We start from the raw sequence: 17,783 nt of genomic DNA, 5'->3' as shown, positions 1-17,783 counted from the left end.
TCGATAAGTTTCAATGTCATCCCTCATTCTTCTGAATTCCAGTGAGTAGAGACCCAGAGTCATCAAACGTTCCTCATATAACAAGCCTTTCAGTCCCAGAATCATTTCCGTGAAGTTTCTTTGAACCCTCTCCAGTGTAATCCTGGTATGTTATCAAAGCAGGTAGGGATTGGAGCAGTGTCTAGAAGCCCCTATTGAGTGTCAGTAATAACAGGTCGACCTCCCTTGACTGCCTGTATTTTCCATTTACCTCTACTGATTTTATTTAGAACTACAACATGGAACAGGCCTTCCAGCTCAATGAACCATGCCGCTCGACAATCTGCCTAGTTTAACACTAGCCTAATCACAGAACATTTCACAGAGTGGTATGTCTTTGAATCTTTGGAATGTGTGAGGAAACCCACACGGTCATGAGGAGAATGTATGAACTCCTCACAGATGGCCCCGGAATTGAACTCTTCACGCCCGCCCTGAGCTGTCCGAGAGGACCACGGCCTTTTCGTGGTTCGGAGGCTTGCGTTCTTCCGTGACCCTGAGAGATTTGCCGGCTAGACTCGGCAGGGCTTTATGCTTTGGCTCTCGGTAGGGTCACCCATGCCAACACAGGTCAAAGGGTAGACTAAAAATGGTCCACCGGTCCTCCAGGTCCTGGGGGTCAGCTCAGGGCTAACAACCCCGACTGATAAAACAGAATTGTTATGGAAACAGCAATGAAGAATCCTTCTGCATCCGTGTGCAGCCAAGAACAGCCAGATGGGGGACCTTCACCTCTGCCCTAAACGCTAGTGGTAAGTAAGTAAGCAAGCCCGAGCTGTAATAGCAGTGCACTAATCACTGTTACCATAGCAACCTATATCCTAACCTCCACCAAGTAGGGTAAATGTGTCAAACCTGCTCCCAGAAGGGTGGCATGGTAGCATAGTGGTTAGCAGAAGCCTTCACAGTGCTCAGAAAAACAATTCCTGCCGCTGTCTGTAAGGAGTTTGTACGTTCCCCCCTCATCTGCGTGTTTCCTAAGGGTGCTCCCATTTCCTCCCATGTTCCAGATGAGGTGCAGGTTAGGGTTAGCAAGTTGTGAGCATGCTGTGTTTTACTTTACGTAGAGATAGAGTGTAGAAGAGGTCCTCCGAGCAACCCCCAACAACACAAAGTACACAGCAGATGCTGGGGTCAAAGCAACACGTACAACAAGCTGGAGGAACTCAGCAGGTCGGGCAGCATCCGTGGAAACGAGCAGTCAACGTTTCTGGCCGAGACCCTTCGTCACAACTGAAGAGGGAGGGGCCAGGGGCCCTATAAGGAAGGTGGGGGGAGGATGGAAGGTGCCAGGTGAAAAACCAATCAGAGGAAAGATCATGGGGTGGGGGAGAGGAAACAGGGAGGGGATAGGCAGGAAAGGTGAAGAAGGAATGTAAGGGAAAAACACTATGGGTAGTAGAAAGAGGCGGAACCATGAGGGAGGTGATAGGCAGCTGGAGGAGGAGGCAGAGGGTAACTGGGATGGGGGAGAGAATTACCAGAAGTTGGAGAACTCAATGTTCATACCGAGGGGCTGGCATCAACAACCCCCAAGCTGGTTACCCCTAACCTAATTTATGGCCCACGAACCTTGGAGGAAACCAGAGTGGCTGGAGAAACCCACACATCCCAAAGGGAGGACGTGCAGACTCCTTACAGAGGATGCCAGGACTGAACTGAGTCCCGAACACTATTAACATCACCCTAAACGCTGTACTGCCACGGTTGCTGTTTTTGGGCGATTTTAGAATCGGGATGGCCTGCAGGTAAAGGACACTGAGCTGAACTGAAATATCCCTTTTTGATTTAGTGTTTTATATTGTGTTTTAGTTTTTTTTTTGGTTGCCATTTGCGCAATTTGATTTTTTTTTGTTTTGCATGGGGGGGGTGATTTTTATTTCTTTGAACAGGTTTTCATAGTTCTTTATTTCATGGTTGTCTGTGAGGAAGGCAAATCTCAGGGTTGTGTGCAGTAGACATACTTTGATAATAAATATGCTTCAAATCTTTTAAGTATAGGAGTTGGGAAGCCATCTTGCGGTTATAAAAGACATTGGGAAGGCCTCACTTGGACTATTCTGTAGAGTTAGAAATGTAGAAAACCTACAGCACAATACAGGCCCTTCGGCCCACAACGCTGTGCTGAACATGTCCCTACCTCAGAAATACCTAGGCTTACCCATAGCCCCCTGTTTTTCTAAGCTCCATGTACCTATCCAGGAGTGTCTTAAAAGACCCTATCGTATCCGCCTCCACCACGGTCACCAGCAGCTCATTGCATGCACTCACCATTCTGCGTTTTAAAAAAATACTTACCTCTGACATCTCCCTTGTACCTACTTCCAAGCACCTTAAGACTACGCCCTCTCATGCTGGCCATTTCAGCCCTGGGGAAAAGCCTCTGACTATCCACACGATCAGTGCCTCTCATTATCTTGTAAACCTCTCATCCTCCGTCACTCCAGGGAGAAAAGGCTGAGTTCACTCAATCTAAGTTGTGCTTACCCTGACGATACCAGGATGTTGTCTGCCTGGACTTGTGGTGGCGGGGTGGGGAGGGTGTTAAGCTGAGCTATAAGAAGAGGTTGCGTATATTTGGTATTAATTCCTGGGAATGCAGAAAATTGAAGCGTGACCTGATAGAAAGAAGATCATGAGATGCACAGACAAGGTGGTAACACACGGAGTCTTTTCCCCAGGGAGGAAAGAAGGCAAAGTTTTAAGATTAGAGGAGAGAGATTTGAAAAGTCCATTGAGGGCAATTTCCTCAATTCAAGGGGTGGTGCATATTTGGAACCAGCTGCTAGAAATGATGGCTATTTATTTACTCTTTGAGATTTTTGTTGAGATCTTTGAGATGCAGTGCAGAAAGCCCTTCGAGCCATGCTATCCAGCAATCCGCCGACGTAACCCGAGCCTAATCACAGGACTATTCACAATGACCAATTAACCTGACTGGAACGTCTTTGGACTGTGGGAGGACGTGCAAACTCCTTACGGGGCAGCGGCCGGTATTGAATCCGGGTCGCCTGTACTAACCATTACGCTATCGTGCCGCCGTGAGGCAGGCACGTTTAATGGCAACATTTAAAAGGCTTCCAGATAAGCACATGGCTAGGATGGGCTCAGAGGGCCACGGGTCAAATGCAGGCGGACAGGTCTCGTTCGATTTGACAACATAGTTAGCGCAGACCAGTTGGACCGAAGGGCTTGTTTCTCTGATGTACGGCCCCATGACAATAAAACCACTAACCTTTCTGGAATGACGTGACAAGTACTTAATGAAAAAGTCGATGACGTGAACGACGAAGACGGCGAAGCAGAGGAACAGGATGACGTCCACCACGATCTGGCCTAGGTACAAGTTTTCTCTGGATGGATTTTCCGTCGTCACCCACAGGTTGAAGTCCTCTGGGATCATCCCCGAATGGATTCCTGCTGTTCTGAGAGGTGGAAATCCCCTGGAAGATGGAAGCAAGCCGGCATTGAGAGCCGGGTGAGTGAAACGGAACAGCATCGTGGTCTGAAATATCTCCGCGGAGCGTCCACCCCTTGCTTTACAGAAGTGATCCGTGGCATGACCCCCGTATGGAGGAAACTCTGGCCAAAATTTTAATTTAACCCCGATGCAAGTGGAAAGGGCAGAAATATCGTTGATTGTGTAACTTACAGTATTTTGTTATGTATTGCAATGTACTGCTGTCACAAAGACAGCAATTTTCACGATGTATGTCAGCGATATTAAACCTGATTCCGAATCTAGGAGAATGAATGGGGGATGCTTTCATAGAATTATGAGAGGTGCAGGGAATGTGGATGGGATGGTAAGAGTCGAGAGAAAGTCTGCAGATGCCGGAAATCCGAGCAACACGCACAAAATGCTGGAGGAACTCAGCAGGCCGGGCAGCATCTATGGAAGTGAATAAACAGTCAAGGTTTTGGGCCGAGACCCTTCGGCAGGACCTTTGGCCAGAGGTGTCTACTGTACTTTCCCCCCCGCCGCCCCCCCCCCATGGATGCTGCCTGGCCTGCTGAGTTCCTCCAGCATCTTGTGTGGGATAGTAACAGTCCTTTCTCCAGGTAGGTGAGCCCAAAAGTAGGGGGCATTCATTTAGGGAAGGGGAAAAGATTTAAAAGGGACCCGCGGGGCAACTTTTCCACATGGTAGGTGGTGAGAATTTGGAATGAGCTGCCGGAGGAAGTGGTTGAGGTAGTTACAATAATTTAGGAAGCAGTTGGATAGGGACATGGACAGCCAGGGGTTAGAACAGGGGTTCCCAACCCATTTCATGCCATGAAGCCATACTATTAAGCAAGGGGTCCAGGGACCTCAGGTTGAGAACCCCTGCGTGGAGCAAATTCTGGCCAATGTTTAGTTTAGCCCTGATACCAGCCAGCAAGTGTGACGTGCAGAAATATTGTTGGTGAATTAAACTTGTCTACGTCATCCTCGCAAAGTCCGATGTGCCCCAGCGACCCGTGAAGATGTGAGCACTCAGCCTGCAAGGATTGTCTGGAGTCATGGGTCAAAGTCCTGGGGCTCACCTGTCAGGCTCGGCTCGCGGCTCCCTTGTGATCAGAGTTCTGAAGTACCGCGGCCAACAGATATCCCTAAAGCTCCATCCCGTTATAAAACTGGCAGGTGGAAGCGATTGTTTTGGGTGACCCAGTAGTCAATTCTTGGCTCCGTCGGCAAAACAACCCTATCTGCAGAGATATTTTGAGTTAGTTCTTTACTTCTGGGAATTAATATCAATAACCTTCTCTGACTGGAATCAGGTTTAAATTGACAGGCACATGTCGTGAAATTTGTTGTCTTTGTGGCAGCAGTACATTGCAATACATATTAGAGGAAGAAAACCAACTATTTTGTATGTGTATATATAAATATAATAGTTAAATTTAAAAGGTATTTTAAAAAATAGATATAAAAAAAGTGGTGAGGTAGTGTTCATGGGTTCAATATCCATTCAGAAATCAGACAGCCGAGGGGAAGAAGCTGTTCCTGAATTATAGAGTGTGTGCCTTCAGGCTCCTGTACCTCCTTCCTGATGGTAGCAATGAGAAGAGGGCATGTCCTTGGCGATGGGGGTCCTTAATGATGGACGCCGTCTTTTTGAGGCGCCGCTCCTTGAAGATGTCCTGGGTGCTACGGAGGTTAGTGCCCGTGGTGGAGCCGACTAAGTTTACAATTCTCTGCAGTTTATTTCGATCCTGCGCTGTAGCCCCCCTCCCCCCCCACACACACACACACACTGGGCAGTGATGCGATCAGTTAAAATGCTCTCCACGGTGCAGCTGTAGAAATTTGGGAGTGTCTTCGGTGACAAAACTCCTAATGAAACGTATGGAAAGGCGAGTGAATGTGGGGGCTTCAGATTAGAAACTGTCACCAGCGAACAGCTCAGCCTCAGTTCTGCCCATAGCTTGCAGACTCTGTCCGGGTTCTGTCCAGACAAGGAAGGAGTGCTGCAGGGTGAGTTGATGGACGTAAACCCCCCTCTCCTTGTTTCTCCCATGTGTTTGCTGATGGATTTCAGGCCCAGCCTGACATCTGCTGGCATTCCATATGCTCTTTGCAACGGAGAATTCCTAGGACTGCAGACGCTGGAATTTGGAGCAAAAAGTAATCCGCAAGGGGAATGAGCAGCAGGTTGGGCAGCCTCTTGGGGGGGGGGGAGGGGGGGCATTGCCAATGTTTTAGAACGTGACATGGAACAGTACAACACAGGAAGAGGCCATTCAGCCCACAATGTTGTGCTGCACCAGCTAAAAAGCAAAGCAAAAACACCCAGATGTTAGTCCTAACAGCTACACCATGTCCCCATCCCTCCATCTTCCTTACATCTACTCCATAACTACTCTATGGATTTCCTACCTAATGTGTTCCGTGTTGCAATAAAACCACCTCCCATTCTCTTAAACCCCAGCCTGTCCATCCTCTGCAAACCATAAGACAGAGGAGCAAAATAAGGCCATTCAGCCCATCCAATTTGCTCTGCTATTCCATCATGGCTGATTTATTCTCCCCCTCAAACCCATTCTCCTGTTTTCTCGCCAGAATCTTTGACACACTTGGTATTCAAGAACCTATCAAACTCTGCTTTAAACTGAGTTGGTCTCCATAGTCTGTGGCAATGAATTCCACAGATTCACCTACTCATCTCTGTTCTAAACGGATGTCTTTGTATTCTGAAGCTGTGCCCTCTGGTTCTAGACTCTCCCCCCACTTCACGTCCTCTTCACGTCCCCACCTTTTCAATATTCGCTAGGTTTCAATGAGATCCTCCCTCCGTCTGAACTCCAGCGGGCACAGGCCCAGGACAATCAAACGTTCTTTGTACATTAACCCTTTCATTCCTGGGATCGTTCTCGTAAACCGCCTCTGGACCCTCTTGAATGCCAGCCCTTCCTTTCTTCAATTAGGAGCCCAAAACTGCTCGCCATATTCCCAGTGTGGCCTGACCAATTGCCACCTTTGGAACCAATCTGGTGAGCACTCCTGAAAATTGACATTTAACCGAAGTAGACTCATAGAGAAGTACAGCCCAGAAACAGGCCCTTTGGCCCATCTAATCCATGCTGAAACCATTTAAACTGCCTACTCCCATCGACATGCACCCGGACCACAGCCCTCCATACCCCTACTATTCATGCACCTATCCAAACTTCTCTTAAAAAATATCTTTAAACATATATTTTTAAAAAAGTTCAGGTGTTTTCTGCAACCACGCCAGTCTTTGCCTCCTGTACCCTCAGCACTTACAATCAGTCAGGCAGCCCATGTAAAGATGGTGAGAGTCTGTCACACCATGGACGGCTTTGCTCGAAGGCTGGTGTTGTCCTGTGGACTCCAACCCACGATCGTTTCACATCAATATTTCAATTTTTATTCAGCGATAGAGTGTGGACCAGTCCCTCCCAGCCCGACAAGCCCAGCAACCTACCTATTTAACTCTCGTCTGATCACCGGACAATTTAACAATGGCCAGGTAAACTACTAACTGGTCCGTCTTTGGTCTGTGGGAGGATTGCTGGGAATGCTTGTGGAAAATCAGACGACAAACTTGAAAGCGAGAGGAAGTGAGCACTGAAATTCCAACATTCGGGGGAGATGGGCCAATATGAAAATCGTATTGGGACCGTTCCAAAATTCCTTCTCAGTTATCACCCCCTAACAGCAAGTGGGACACCTGCCAACACCAAGAGCTGTTACACATTTAAGGGTTCCCAACCTGGGGTCCACAGTCCCTTCGGTTAATGGTAGAAGTCCAAGGGTTGGGAGCCCCTGGTTTAAGCAGTCCACGGCTTGGTGCCACGTGTGAGTGAGCAGAGCCAGCAGTCTGCACGACAGCTCAGAGCCACACACTCGCCCCAGCAGAATCACATTCGCCTGCGCACCAGGATTCTCATTTAACTGGACAGTCAAAAATCTTTCGCCTTAAGCTCATGAGAGGCGAAGGCCAGAGGATGCTGTCTGACTAACTCAGTGCTGGAGGACCTCAGCAGGCCGTGCAGCATCTATGGAGGGAAATGAATAACCGAGTTTTCAGTCCGACACCCTTCCTCAGACCTGCTCACCCAGTTCTGGTGAAAGGTTCAAGTCGGAGACATCAGCTGTTCATTTGCCTGACCTGCTGGCTTAAGATGGCCCCACTTGCTGGTTTAAGTGACTACTTTCTGGTGGCCAGTGAAACAAAGAAAGCAACTAAATACCTTGTTATTCACTCCTTTTCTGGTAAATGATCGCCGCAAAGCAAGGCCTGTGGCCTCCCTGTCGGAACTGAGCTGGTTCACCGGTACGATCGGGCATCTTTGCGGCGTGGTTGGAGTCTTGCTCGGGCAGGACCGTCGAGTTGCTGGAGTGGACTTGGAGGCATTTCAATGAGGTGGAGCTGAGGCGAGGAAAATCCAAGGTTTGATGCGAGGCTTAGGAGTCCGGCCGAACTGGAAAGGTCAGGTAATTCGATGCGGCGGAGGCGAGGCGAGGAAGGATCGGGGGCTTTGATCGATTTGAGAGCTGAGCCAAATGTGAGAGGTCAGGTACTGGTCCTACTGAGGCGGCAGCGCCCGAGCCTGTGGGTGAGGAACACCCCGAGGTTTGGACACTAGGCCAGACTGAAATGGGGTTTCCTTGTCTCTGTGCTGGAGTGAGGCTGTGGCCTGTAGCTAGTGGACGTCAACTCAGCTGCAGTGACGCCTGGCGTTGTGAACTTTGCTGTTTTCTTGGTTTTACTGTTTGCAGGATTTGTGCTTTCTCTCCCCCCCCCCTCCCCACCCCTTCTCTCCCCCTCACTCTCCCCCCTCCCCACCCCTTCTCTCCCTCCCTCCTTCTGCTCCCTCCTCCTCTCACACCTCCTCTCCCTCTCCCCTCCCTCCCCCTCACTCTCCTCCCCCTCCCTCCTTCTGCTCCCTCCTCCTCACACCTCCTCTCCCTCTCCCCACCCTCCCCCTCACTCTCCTCCCCCTCCCTCCTCCCCCTCCCTCCTCCTCACACCTCCTCTCCCTCTCCCCACCCCTTCTCTCCCTCCCCTCCCCCTCTCCCCCTCCCTCTCCCCTCCCTCTCCTCCCCCTCCCCCTCACTCCCCCCCCTCCCCACCCCTTCTCTCCCTCTCCTCCCCCTCTCCCCCTCCCTCTCCCTCTCCCCTCCCTCCCCCTCACTCTCCTCCCCCTCCCTCCTTCTGCTCCTCCTCTCACACCTCCTCTCCCTCTCCCCTCCCCTCTCTCCCCCTCACTCTCCCCCCCTCCCCACCCCTTCTCTCCCTCCTCCCCTCTCCCCCTCCCTCCTTCTGCTCCCTCCTCCTCTCACTCTCCCTCTCTCCCCCTCTCTACCCCCTCCCTCCCCATTGAGTTGGGACTGAATCTTGTTTTTAGTGGGATCTATTGGGTTTCTTTGTTTTGCAGCTGCCTGTAAGGAGACAAATCTCAAGGTTGTACAACATACGTACCTTGATAATAAAATGTACATTGAATTTTGAACTTTCCCTCCAGCATCTAGTGTATGTCTATCCAGCTTGCCAGCATCTGCTGCCTGAGCAATAGGGAGAGGTAGGCCCGGCTAGGTGAGCACTAGCCTCACGGGTATCTTCAAGGAGCGATTATCTTACAATCCATTCATCCATCATTAAGGACCCCCACCACCCAGGACATGCCTTGTTCTCATTGCTACCACCAGGGAGGAGGTACGGGAGCCTGAAGACACACACTCAACGATTCAGGAACAGCTTCTTCCCTTCTGCCAACAGGGAGGAGGTACGGGAGCCTGAAGGCACACACTCAACGATTCAGGAAGAGCTTCTTCCCCTCTGCCATCAGGGAGGAGGTACAGGAGCCTGAAGACACACACTCAACGATTCAGGAACAGCTTCTTCCCTTCTGCCATCAGGAAGGAGGTACAGGAGCCTGAAGACACACACTCAACGATTCAGGAACAGCTTCTTCCCCTCTGCCATCAGGGAGGAGGTACAGGAGCCTGAAGACACACACTCAACGATTCAGGAACAGCTTCTTCCCTTCTGCCATCAGGAAGGAGGTACAGGAGCCTGAAGGCACACACTCAACGATTCAGGAACAGCTTCTTCCCTTCTGTCAACAGGGAGGAGGTACAGGAGCCTGAAGACACACACTCAACGATTCAGGAACAGCTTCTTCCCTTCTGCCATCAGGAAGGAGGTACAGGAGCCTGAAGGCACACACTCAACGATTCAGGAACAGCTTCTTCCCTTCTGCCAACAGGGAGGAGGTACAGGAGCCTGAAGACACACACTCAACGATTCAGGAACAGCTTCTTCCCCTCTGCCATCAGGGAGGAGGTACAGGAGCCTGAAGACACACACTCAACGATTCAGGAACAGCTTTATCATTGAATTTCTGATTGGGCATTGAACCCATGAACACTACCTACTTTTTTATTCCAATTTTTGCACTAACTTAATTTGTCTTTTTAAATATATACTTGCTGTAACTTACAGTATTTTATTATTAAGTATTGCAAAGTACTGCTGCTTCATAACAACAAATTTCATGACATATGTCAGTGATCCTGATTCTGAATCTTGGAGAATGAATGAGGGGTTGATCTTGTAGAATGATGCGTGGCACAGGGAAGGCGGATGGGATAGTTAAGTCTTTTCTCCAGGTAGGCAAGTCCAAAAGTAGGGGGCATTGATTTAGGGAAGGGGAAAAGATTTAAAAGGGACCTGCGGGGTAACTTTTTCACGTGGTAGGTGGTGAGAATCTGGAACGAGCTGTCAGTGGAAGTGGCTGAGGCAGCTACAATCACTTGGGTAGGTAGATGGAGAGCCAGGGGTTCCCGATCTTTTTGATGTCATGGACCAATACCATTTAGCAAGGGGTCCATGGACCCCAGGTTGGAAACCCCTGGCTTGGGCATATAGAAACACTTAGTACTGAGTGTGTGCAACATGCTGGAGGAACTCAGCAGGTCAGGCAGCATCTGTGGAAACGAGCAGTCAACGTTTCAGGCCGAGACCCTTCGTCACGACTGAAGAGGGAGGGGGCAGGGGCCCTACAAAGAAGGTGGGGGGAGGGTGCGAAGGAGAAGGCTGGTAGGTGCCAGGTGAAAAACCAATCAGAAGAAAGATCAAGGGGTGGGGGAGGGGAAGCAGGGAGGGGATAGGCAGGAAAGGTGAAGGAGGAATGCAAGGGGAAAGCACTATGGGTAGTAGAAGGAGGCAGAATCATGAGAGAGGTAATAGGCAGCTGGAGGAGGAGGAGGAGGCAGAGTGAAAGTGGGATGGGGGAAGGGAGAGGGAGGGAATTACTGGTAGTTGGAGAATTCGATGTCCATACCAAGGGACTGGAGACTACCCAGACGGTTTTGAGGTGTTGCTCCTCCAACCTGAGTTTGGCCTCATCATGGCAGTAGAGCAGGCCATGTATGGACATATCCGAATGGGAAAGTGAAACAGAGTTGAGGTGGGTGGCAACCGGGAGATCCTGTCTGTTGTGGCGGATGGAGCTGAGGTGCTCGACGAAGCGGTCCCCCAATCTGCGTACGGTCTCATCGATGTAGAGGAGTCCGCACCAGGAACACCGGATGCAATAGATGACCCCAACAGACTCACAGGTGATCTTTCCCACCTTGACCTTTCCCCTTACTGGTTTTTTCACCTGGCACCTACCAGCCTTCTCCTTCCCACCCTCCTCCCCCACCACCTTCTTTGTGGGGCCCCTGCCCCCTCCCTCTTCAGTCCTGATGAAGGGTCTCGGCCCGAAACATTGACTGCTCATTGCCACGGATGCTGCCCGACCTGCGTGTTGTGCATGTTTCTTTGACCCCAGCATCTGCAGAGTGTTTTGTGTTTAGTACTGAGTGTGTACTGTGGTCATCGCGTCTTGTCGCGCTGAAGAGGTTGTATGTTTGACATAAAACCATACAGCACAGTACAGGCCCTTTGTGCTGACCTTTCCCACATAGCCTTCCAGTTTTCTTTCATCCATTTCTGAAATGCCCCCAATATATTTGCCTCTCCTACTAACCTTGTTATCACATACTATGCACTTACCACTGTGTTGCGACAGAAAGAAATTACCTCTGACATCTCTTTTATGTTTCTCCAATCACCTTAAAATGATGTCCTCTCATATTAGCCATTTTGGCCCTGGGGGAAAAAAACTGCTGGCTGCTGCAGGGAACGGTGCTGGGCCTGCAACTCTTCACGCTATACATTAACGATCTGGAAGAGTGGGGCCAAGTGTAGTGTATCTAATTTTGCTAATGACACTAAATTGAGTGGAAAAGCAAATTGTGCAGAGGATACGGAGAGTCTGCAGAGAGATACGGATAGGGTAAGTGAGCGGGCAAAGGGTCTGGCAGATGCAGTACAATGTTGGTAAATGCGAGGTCATCCACTTTGGAAGGAAAAATGGAAGATCAGTTTATTATTTAAATGGTAAAAGAGTGCAGAGGGACTCGGGAGTGCTTGTGCATGAATCGCAAAAGGCTGGTTTGCAGGTGCAGCAGGCTGTCAAGAAGGCAAATAGAATTTAAGAGCAGAGAGGTTATGCTGCAAATGTACGGGGTACTGGTAAGGCCACACCTGGAGTACTGTGTGCAGTTCTGGTCTCCCTACTTGAGGAAGAATATACTGGCTTTGGAGGCAGTGCAGAAGAGGTTCACCAGGTTGATTCCAGAGATGAGGGGGTTAGACTGTGAGGAGAGATTGAGTCGCCTGGGACTGAACTCGCTGGAATTCAGAAGGATGAGAGGAGATCTTGTGGAAACATGTAACATTATGTAAGAGGTAGATAAGATAGAGGCAGGAAAGTTGTTTCCACTGGTAGGTGAGACTAGAACTAGGGGACATAGCCTCAAGATTCAGGGGAGTAGATTTAGGATGGAGATGAGGAGAAACTGCTTTCCCCAGAGAGTGGTGAATCTGTGGAATTCTCTGCCCAATGAGGCAGTGGAGGCTACCTCAGTAAATATATTTAAGACAGGGTTGGACAGATTTTTGTACAGTAGGGGAATTTAGGGCTATGGGGAAGAGGGAGGTAGGTGGAGATGAGTCCATGGTCAGATCAGCCATGATATTGAATGGTGGAGCAGGCCCGACGGGCCGGCTGGGCAACTCCTGCTCCTGTTTCTGATGTCCATTCTATGCCTCTTGCTATCTTTCAAGTCACCGCTCTTCCTTTACTCCAAAGTTTGCTCAAACTTCTCTCATAAGACATGCTCGCTAATTCAGGCAGCCTCCTGGTAAACCACCTCTGCACTCTTTCTGATGCTTCCGTACACACTCGGCGACCACTTTAGCAGGTACTCCACTCACTAATGCAAATACTGAATCAGCCAATCATGTGGCAGCAACTCAGAGCATGCAGATGTACGCAAGGACAAGAAGGTTCAGTTGCTGTTCAGACCAAACATCAGAATGGGGAAGAAATGTGATCTAAGTGACTTTGACCATGGAATGATTGGTGCCAGATGGGGAGGTTTGAGTATCTCAGCAACTGCTGATCCTCTGGGATTTTCATGCACAGCACTCTCTGATTCTGGGGTTCCCAACCTGGGGTCCAGAGACCTCTTGGATAATTGTATTGGTCCATGGTACAAAAAAGGTTGGGAACCCCTGCTTGAGAATAGAGATGAGAAGGAATTTTGTGGTGAATTATTGCTGTCAATTATGTTTTAGCTTTAGAATTATTGTCATGACCTTCAACTTCTTAAACCGAGGGAGGGGAGCGGAGGAACAAATTATTCTTGGACACGCAAGACCTTGGACAGAGATGAGGCTGCTTGCATTCTGAGCTTGACCTCCTAAGCACAGTAGTGTGTAAAATGGGACGGCTGGTGGTGTACTGGCATCCACAGCTGATTTCTGCGGGAAGCGGTCCTGGGTTTGAATGCGGCTGTCTCCTTGCACGCTTTCTGTCCGTGCAGGGTTGAATGTCAAGCTAGCAACTTGGCCTCATTTAAAAAAAATAAAAATGCTACAGAAATGACAAGTTTGCCACCTGATCCACCACAAGGCGCGGAAAGGAACAACAACAAACACTAGTTGGGCCGTTATTTCATGAACCTCTCTTTCCGCATCCCAGCAGAACTAGGTATGGTTCCACCCTTCACTTTGGTCCATAGGACCCCTCCGGCCAAGGTTAAGGAACTGATTCAGTGGAAAAATCTGGGAATTCTGTATTGTTTTGTTTGTTTATGTGCAGACCAGTATGTGCACCTTATCCTGGATTCCGAAAACTATTTAAGAAAAAAATTTAAGAGAAAATTCTTACCACTGTTTGCCCGAACAAGTGAACAGTGAAGAGCTCTTCCTGCTGGACTTTGTACTCCGAGTGCACTGGCGCAAGGGAGATTGTCACCCTAGTTGCATCACAATCCGCCTCTGATGTCACAAAACATTTCCTCTGCCAGCTCAACGGTCGAACTTCAAGACACAGAGGAGACATTGAATCCTTTTGGATGTCAGCTGAGCTGCTTTACAGGTTACCCCTGGGTCCCCTCCTCCTTCCCTTTCTCCTCTGTCCACTGTACTCTCTTCCATAGAGTTCCTCCAGCGTTGTTTGTTTGTGTGTGTTGCTTTGGATTTCCAGCAACTTTCTTGTGTTTTGTTCCCCACTCTGGCCTCTTCTCACCTGCCCATTGCTCTCTCTCCCCCCACCCCAAGTCTTCTCCTCTTTCCCTTTCTCCCATGGTCCACTCTCCTATCAGATTCCTTCCTCTCCAGCCCTCTTCCTTTCCCATCCACCAGGCTTCACCTATCACCTTCCAGCCAGCCTCCTTCCCCTCCCCCACAGCTTTTTATTCTGGCGTCTTCACCCCTTCCTTTCCAGTCCCGAGGAAGGGTCTCAGCCTGAAATGTCGGCTGTTTATTCCTCTCCACAGATGCTGCCTGACCTGCTGAGTTCCCCAGCGTTTTGTGTGTGCAGCTTCACGACATGTTTGATATATTAAATGGCGTATTACCCCCGGGAACTGGAAACAGTTTACGCTACTGGGTTGGAACCACTTGCATATCCCAATAGGGCATTAAATGAATGGTCAGGGCCACCTATATATATAAAAAATCTGTCCCAAGGTCTCAGTAATTATGTACAACACAACAGGATTTTAAAAAGATGCAAGAGATGGGATAGCAGTGCACTTGACTGTCAGTAGAATGAGGTAACATCTGCCTATCCTAGAATATCAGCACGGTTTGTGACCTTGAGTGGGACTTGACCCCAGGACCTTCTAAATTGAAGGTTAAACATTCCAGGCTGAGAATCTTCTTCAGCACTGGGAAGGAAGGGGGAAGATGGTTGAATAAGAAGGCGGAGGAGGGGAAGGGAGATGACTAAAGGGTGATAGGTGAAGCCAGGAGGCTGAGAAAGGTCAAGGGCTGGAGAAGAAGGAATCAGACAGGAGAGGAGAGTGCACTGTGGGAGAAAGAGGAGGAGGAGGGGCATTAGGGGGAGGTGATGGGCAGGTGAGGAGAGGAGGTAAGAGGCCAGAGTGGCGAATACAAGAAGAGGGAAGGGGAGAGAACAAAATTACTGGAAGATAAATCGATGTTTTTACTATCAAGTTGGAGGCTACCCAGCTGGAATAAGAGGTGTTGCTCCTCCACCCTGAGGGTGGCCTCATCTTGGAAAAGAAGCCATGGGCTGATACATCAGAACAGGAAATGGAGATAGGAATGAAAATGGTAGACCCCTGGGAAATTGTGCTCGTGGTGGATGGAGCAAAGGTCCTCGACAAAGTTGTCCCCCAATCCAGGTTTCAGCATTGTTGAGGCGGCCACATCGGGAGCACTGGATGCATTAGACAACCCCAGGAGACTCGCCAGTGAGGTGTTGTGGAAGGTCGGTTTGAGGCCCCGAGGGAGGAGGTGAATGGGTAGGTGTAGCATTTCTGTCGCTTGCCAAGGCAAGTGCTGGGAGGGAGATAAGTGTGGGGGGGGGGGCGAATGGACATGAGAATCACGGAGAGTGTGGTCCCTGCAGAAAGCTGAGAGTGGGTGGAGGTAAAGATGTGTTTGGCGGCAGGAATCCTGTTGAAGATGGCAGAAGTTGTGGAGAATGATGTGTTGCATGATGCAGAGCCTCATGAGGACAAGGGGAGGATAAGGCATCAGGAAAATGGGCTGTGCAAGGATGTCTGTCAAATGGAGGAGATGCGGGTGAGAGCAGCCTCAATAGTGGAGGAAAGAAAACCCTGTTCCTTGAAGGAGGACATCTCTGATGCTTTGGAAAGGAAAGACTCATCTCGGGAACAGATGTGGTTTCCTTGGCTGCACAAGTCCAGGGAATACATGCTCCCGTCCCGTCAAACCTGTGAGATTGAGACAGCTCTCCCACCCCAAACCCCTGTTACAGTTCAGTGCCAAGAAACTACAGACAGCGCACTGCATAGGATTAAAGGAATTATATTTATGGATCTTAACTAAAGGGGTAATAAGGAAAAGAAAAATAAACCCAGAAGGGGCCCATTATAGTTAAACAGTCAATTGTGCACAAGTTGGATCTTACCTCTTCCAAAAGTCACCGATCCTCAGTCGATCTCGGTACCTGGCTCCATCGAATCATGGTTCCCCACCGGGTCGAGTCTCTTCAGAATCTTCTCTCCCTCTCCCACCAAACCAAAAAATAAACCCCAAGCAACACACACAGGCCAGGCAGCATCTATAGGGAGAAGCACTGTCGACGTTTTGGGCCGAGACCCTTCGTCAGGACCCCAAGACCAACTTTACTAACCTCTTAATTCCACCATCCCAACTGGATAACACACAATCCTCAGCATCCCTCATCTTCAACAATAAACCAACCCAGCTGAAAGCAGAGCAGGCAGCTCTTACAGAACTGTTAAAATGAAATACCTACAGCATAACAGTAAAAATGAGAACTAGGGTGTTACGTATAGAACAGATAAACAGTACAGGCCTTTTGGCCTGTTATGTTATGCTGACCTTTTAATCTGCTCAAAGATTAACCTAACCTTTCCTCCTCCATAGCCCTCCATTTTTCTATCATCCATGTGCCTAACTTAAGAGTTCCTCAACTTTCAGATGGTACTGGTACTATTCAAACTATTCAAATGGTACTATTCAAACGAGAGGACATGATTTGAGAGTTAGGGGGCAGAAGTTTAAGGGAAACACGAGGGGGTATTTCTTTACTCAAAGTGATAGCTGTGTGGAATGAGCTTCCTGTAGAAGTAGTAGAGGCCAGTTCAGTTGTGTCATTTAAGGTAAAATTGGATAGGTATATGGACAGGAAAGGAGTGGAGGGTTATGGGCTGAGTGCGGGTAGGTGGGACTGGGTGAGATTAAGAGTTCGGCACGGACTAGGAGGGCCGAGATGGCCTGTTTCCGTGCTGTGATTGTTATATGGTTACTGGGAGGGCGCACGGTAGCAAGATATATCAGTTAGTTGAGTGGCGTGGCAGCAACAACCTTGCACTCAACATCACTTAGAACAAAAAGCTGACTGTGGACTTCAGAAAGGGTAGACGAGGGAACACCCGCCAGTTCTCTTAGAGGGTTCAGAAGTGGAAGGAATGAGCAATTTCCTGGGTATCACTATCTCTGAGGATCAACTAATGCAAAGACGACAAATTTCACGACATGTGCCAGTGACATTAAATCTGAAAACTTCACCTGTTCTTCTTCGAAATGGAGCCATGCTATTATTTTTACATCACTCCATTTAACCTGCTGCCGGTGTAGGAGCCTGAGACTCTGGATCGAAGTGCTGCGATGGAACTGGAACCCAAAGCCTTTCACTCGAGGGGCCCAGCAACCAGAGATGAATGTAGATCACAATACCGTAGTGTGAAAACTGGGATTAACACAGACATTTGCACTTTTTCCCAAATGAAAATACACAACTCAAAGTCTGGAATCTGTTGTGGAAGCAGAATTAGGCCATTCAGCCCATTGCAACGTGAACAAACCCACCAGGCAGACACTGAAGGCAGTGGATGAAGAAGTGTTTTATTCCACAAAACGAGATACTCTTGGAGAAAGAGGGCTGCCCAACCCAATCTTACATGACTTTTTACAGGCTAAAGATCAAAGGTAACAAGACAATACTATAGTTACAATGGATCAACAATGCTAATGGGTTTTCACACACCTCCTTCTTTGCACCCATACTCCAGACACCCAAAATTTGGAGTGTGGACAATCGTCATTGTCCACCTTGCAATTAACTCCAGAGCACAGCTCCAGAAAAACTATCATTCAGGGCTTCATTTTAAATTCAATCTACAATCCACGTTCATGTCTGAAGATTGGTTGCTGGTG

This window comes from Hypanus sabinus, chromosome 24, assembly GCF_030144855.1.
Source record: "Hypanus sabinus isolate sHypSab1 chromosome 24, sHypSab1.hap1, whole genome shotgun sequence".
NCBI classification, from domain to species: Eukaryota; Metazoa; Chordata; class Chondrichthyes; order Myliobatiformes; family Dasyatidae; genus Hypanus; species Hypanus sabinus.
This window is presented reverse-complemented; position numbering follows the sequence as displayed.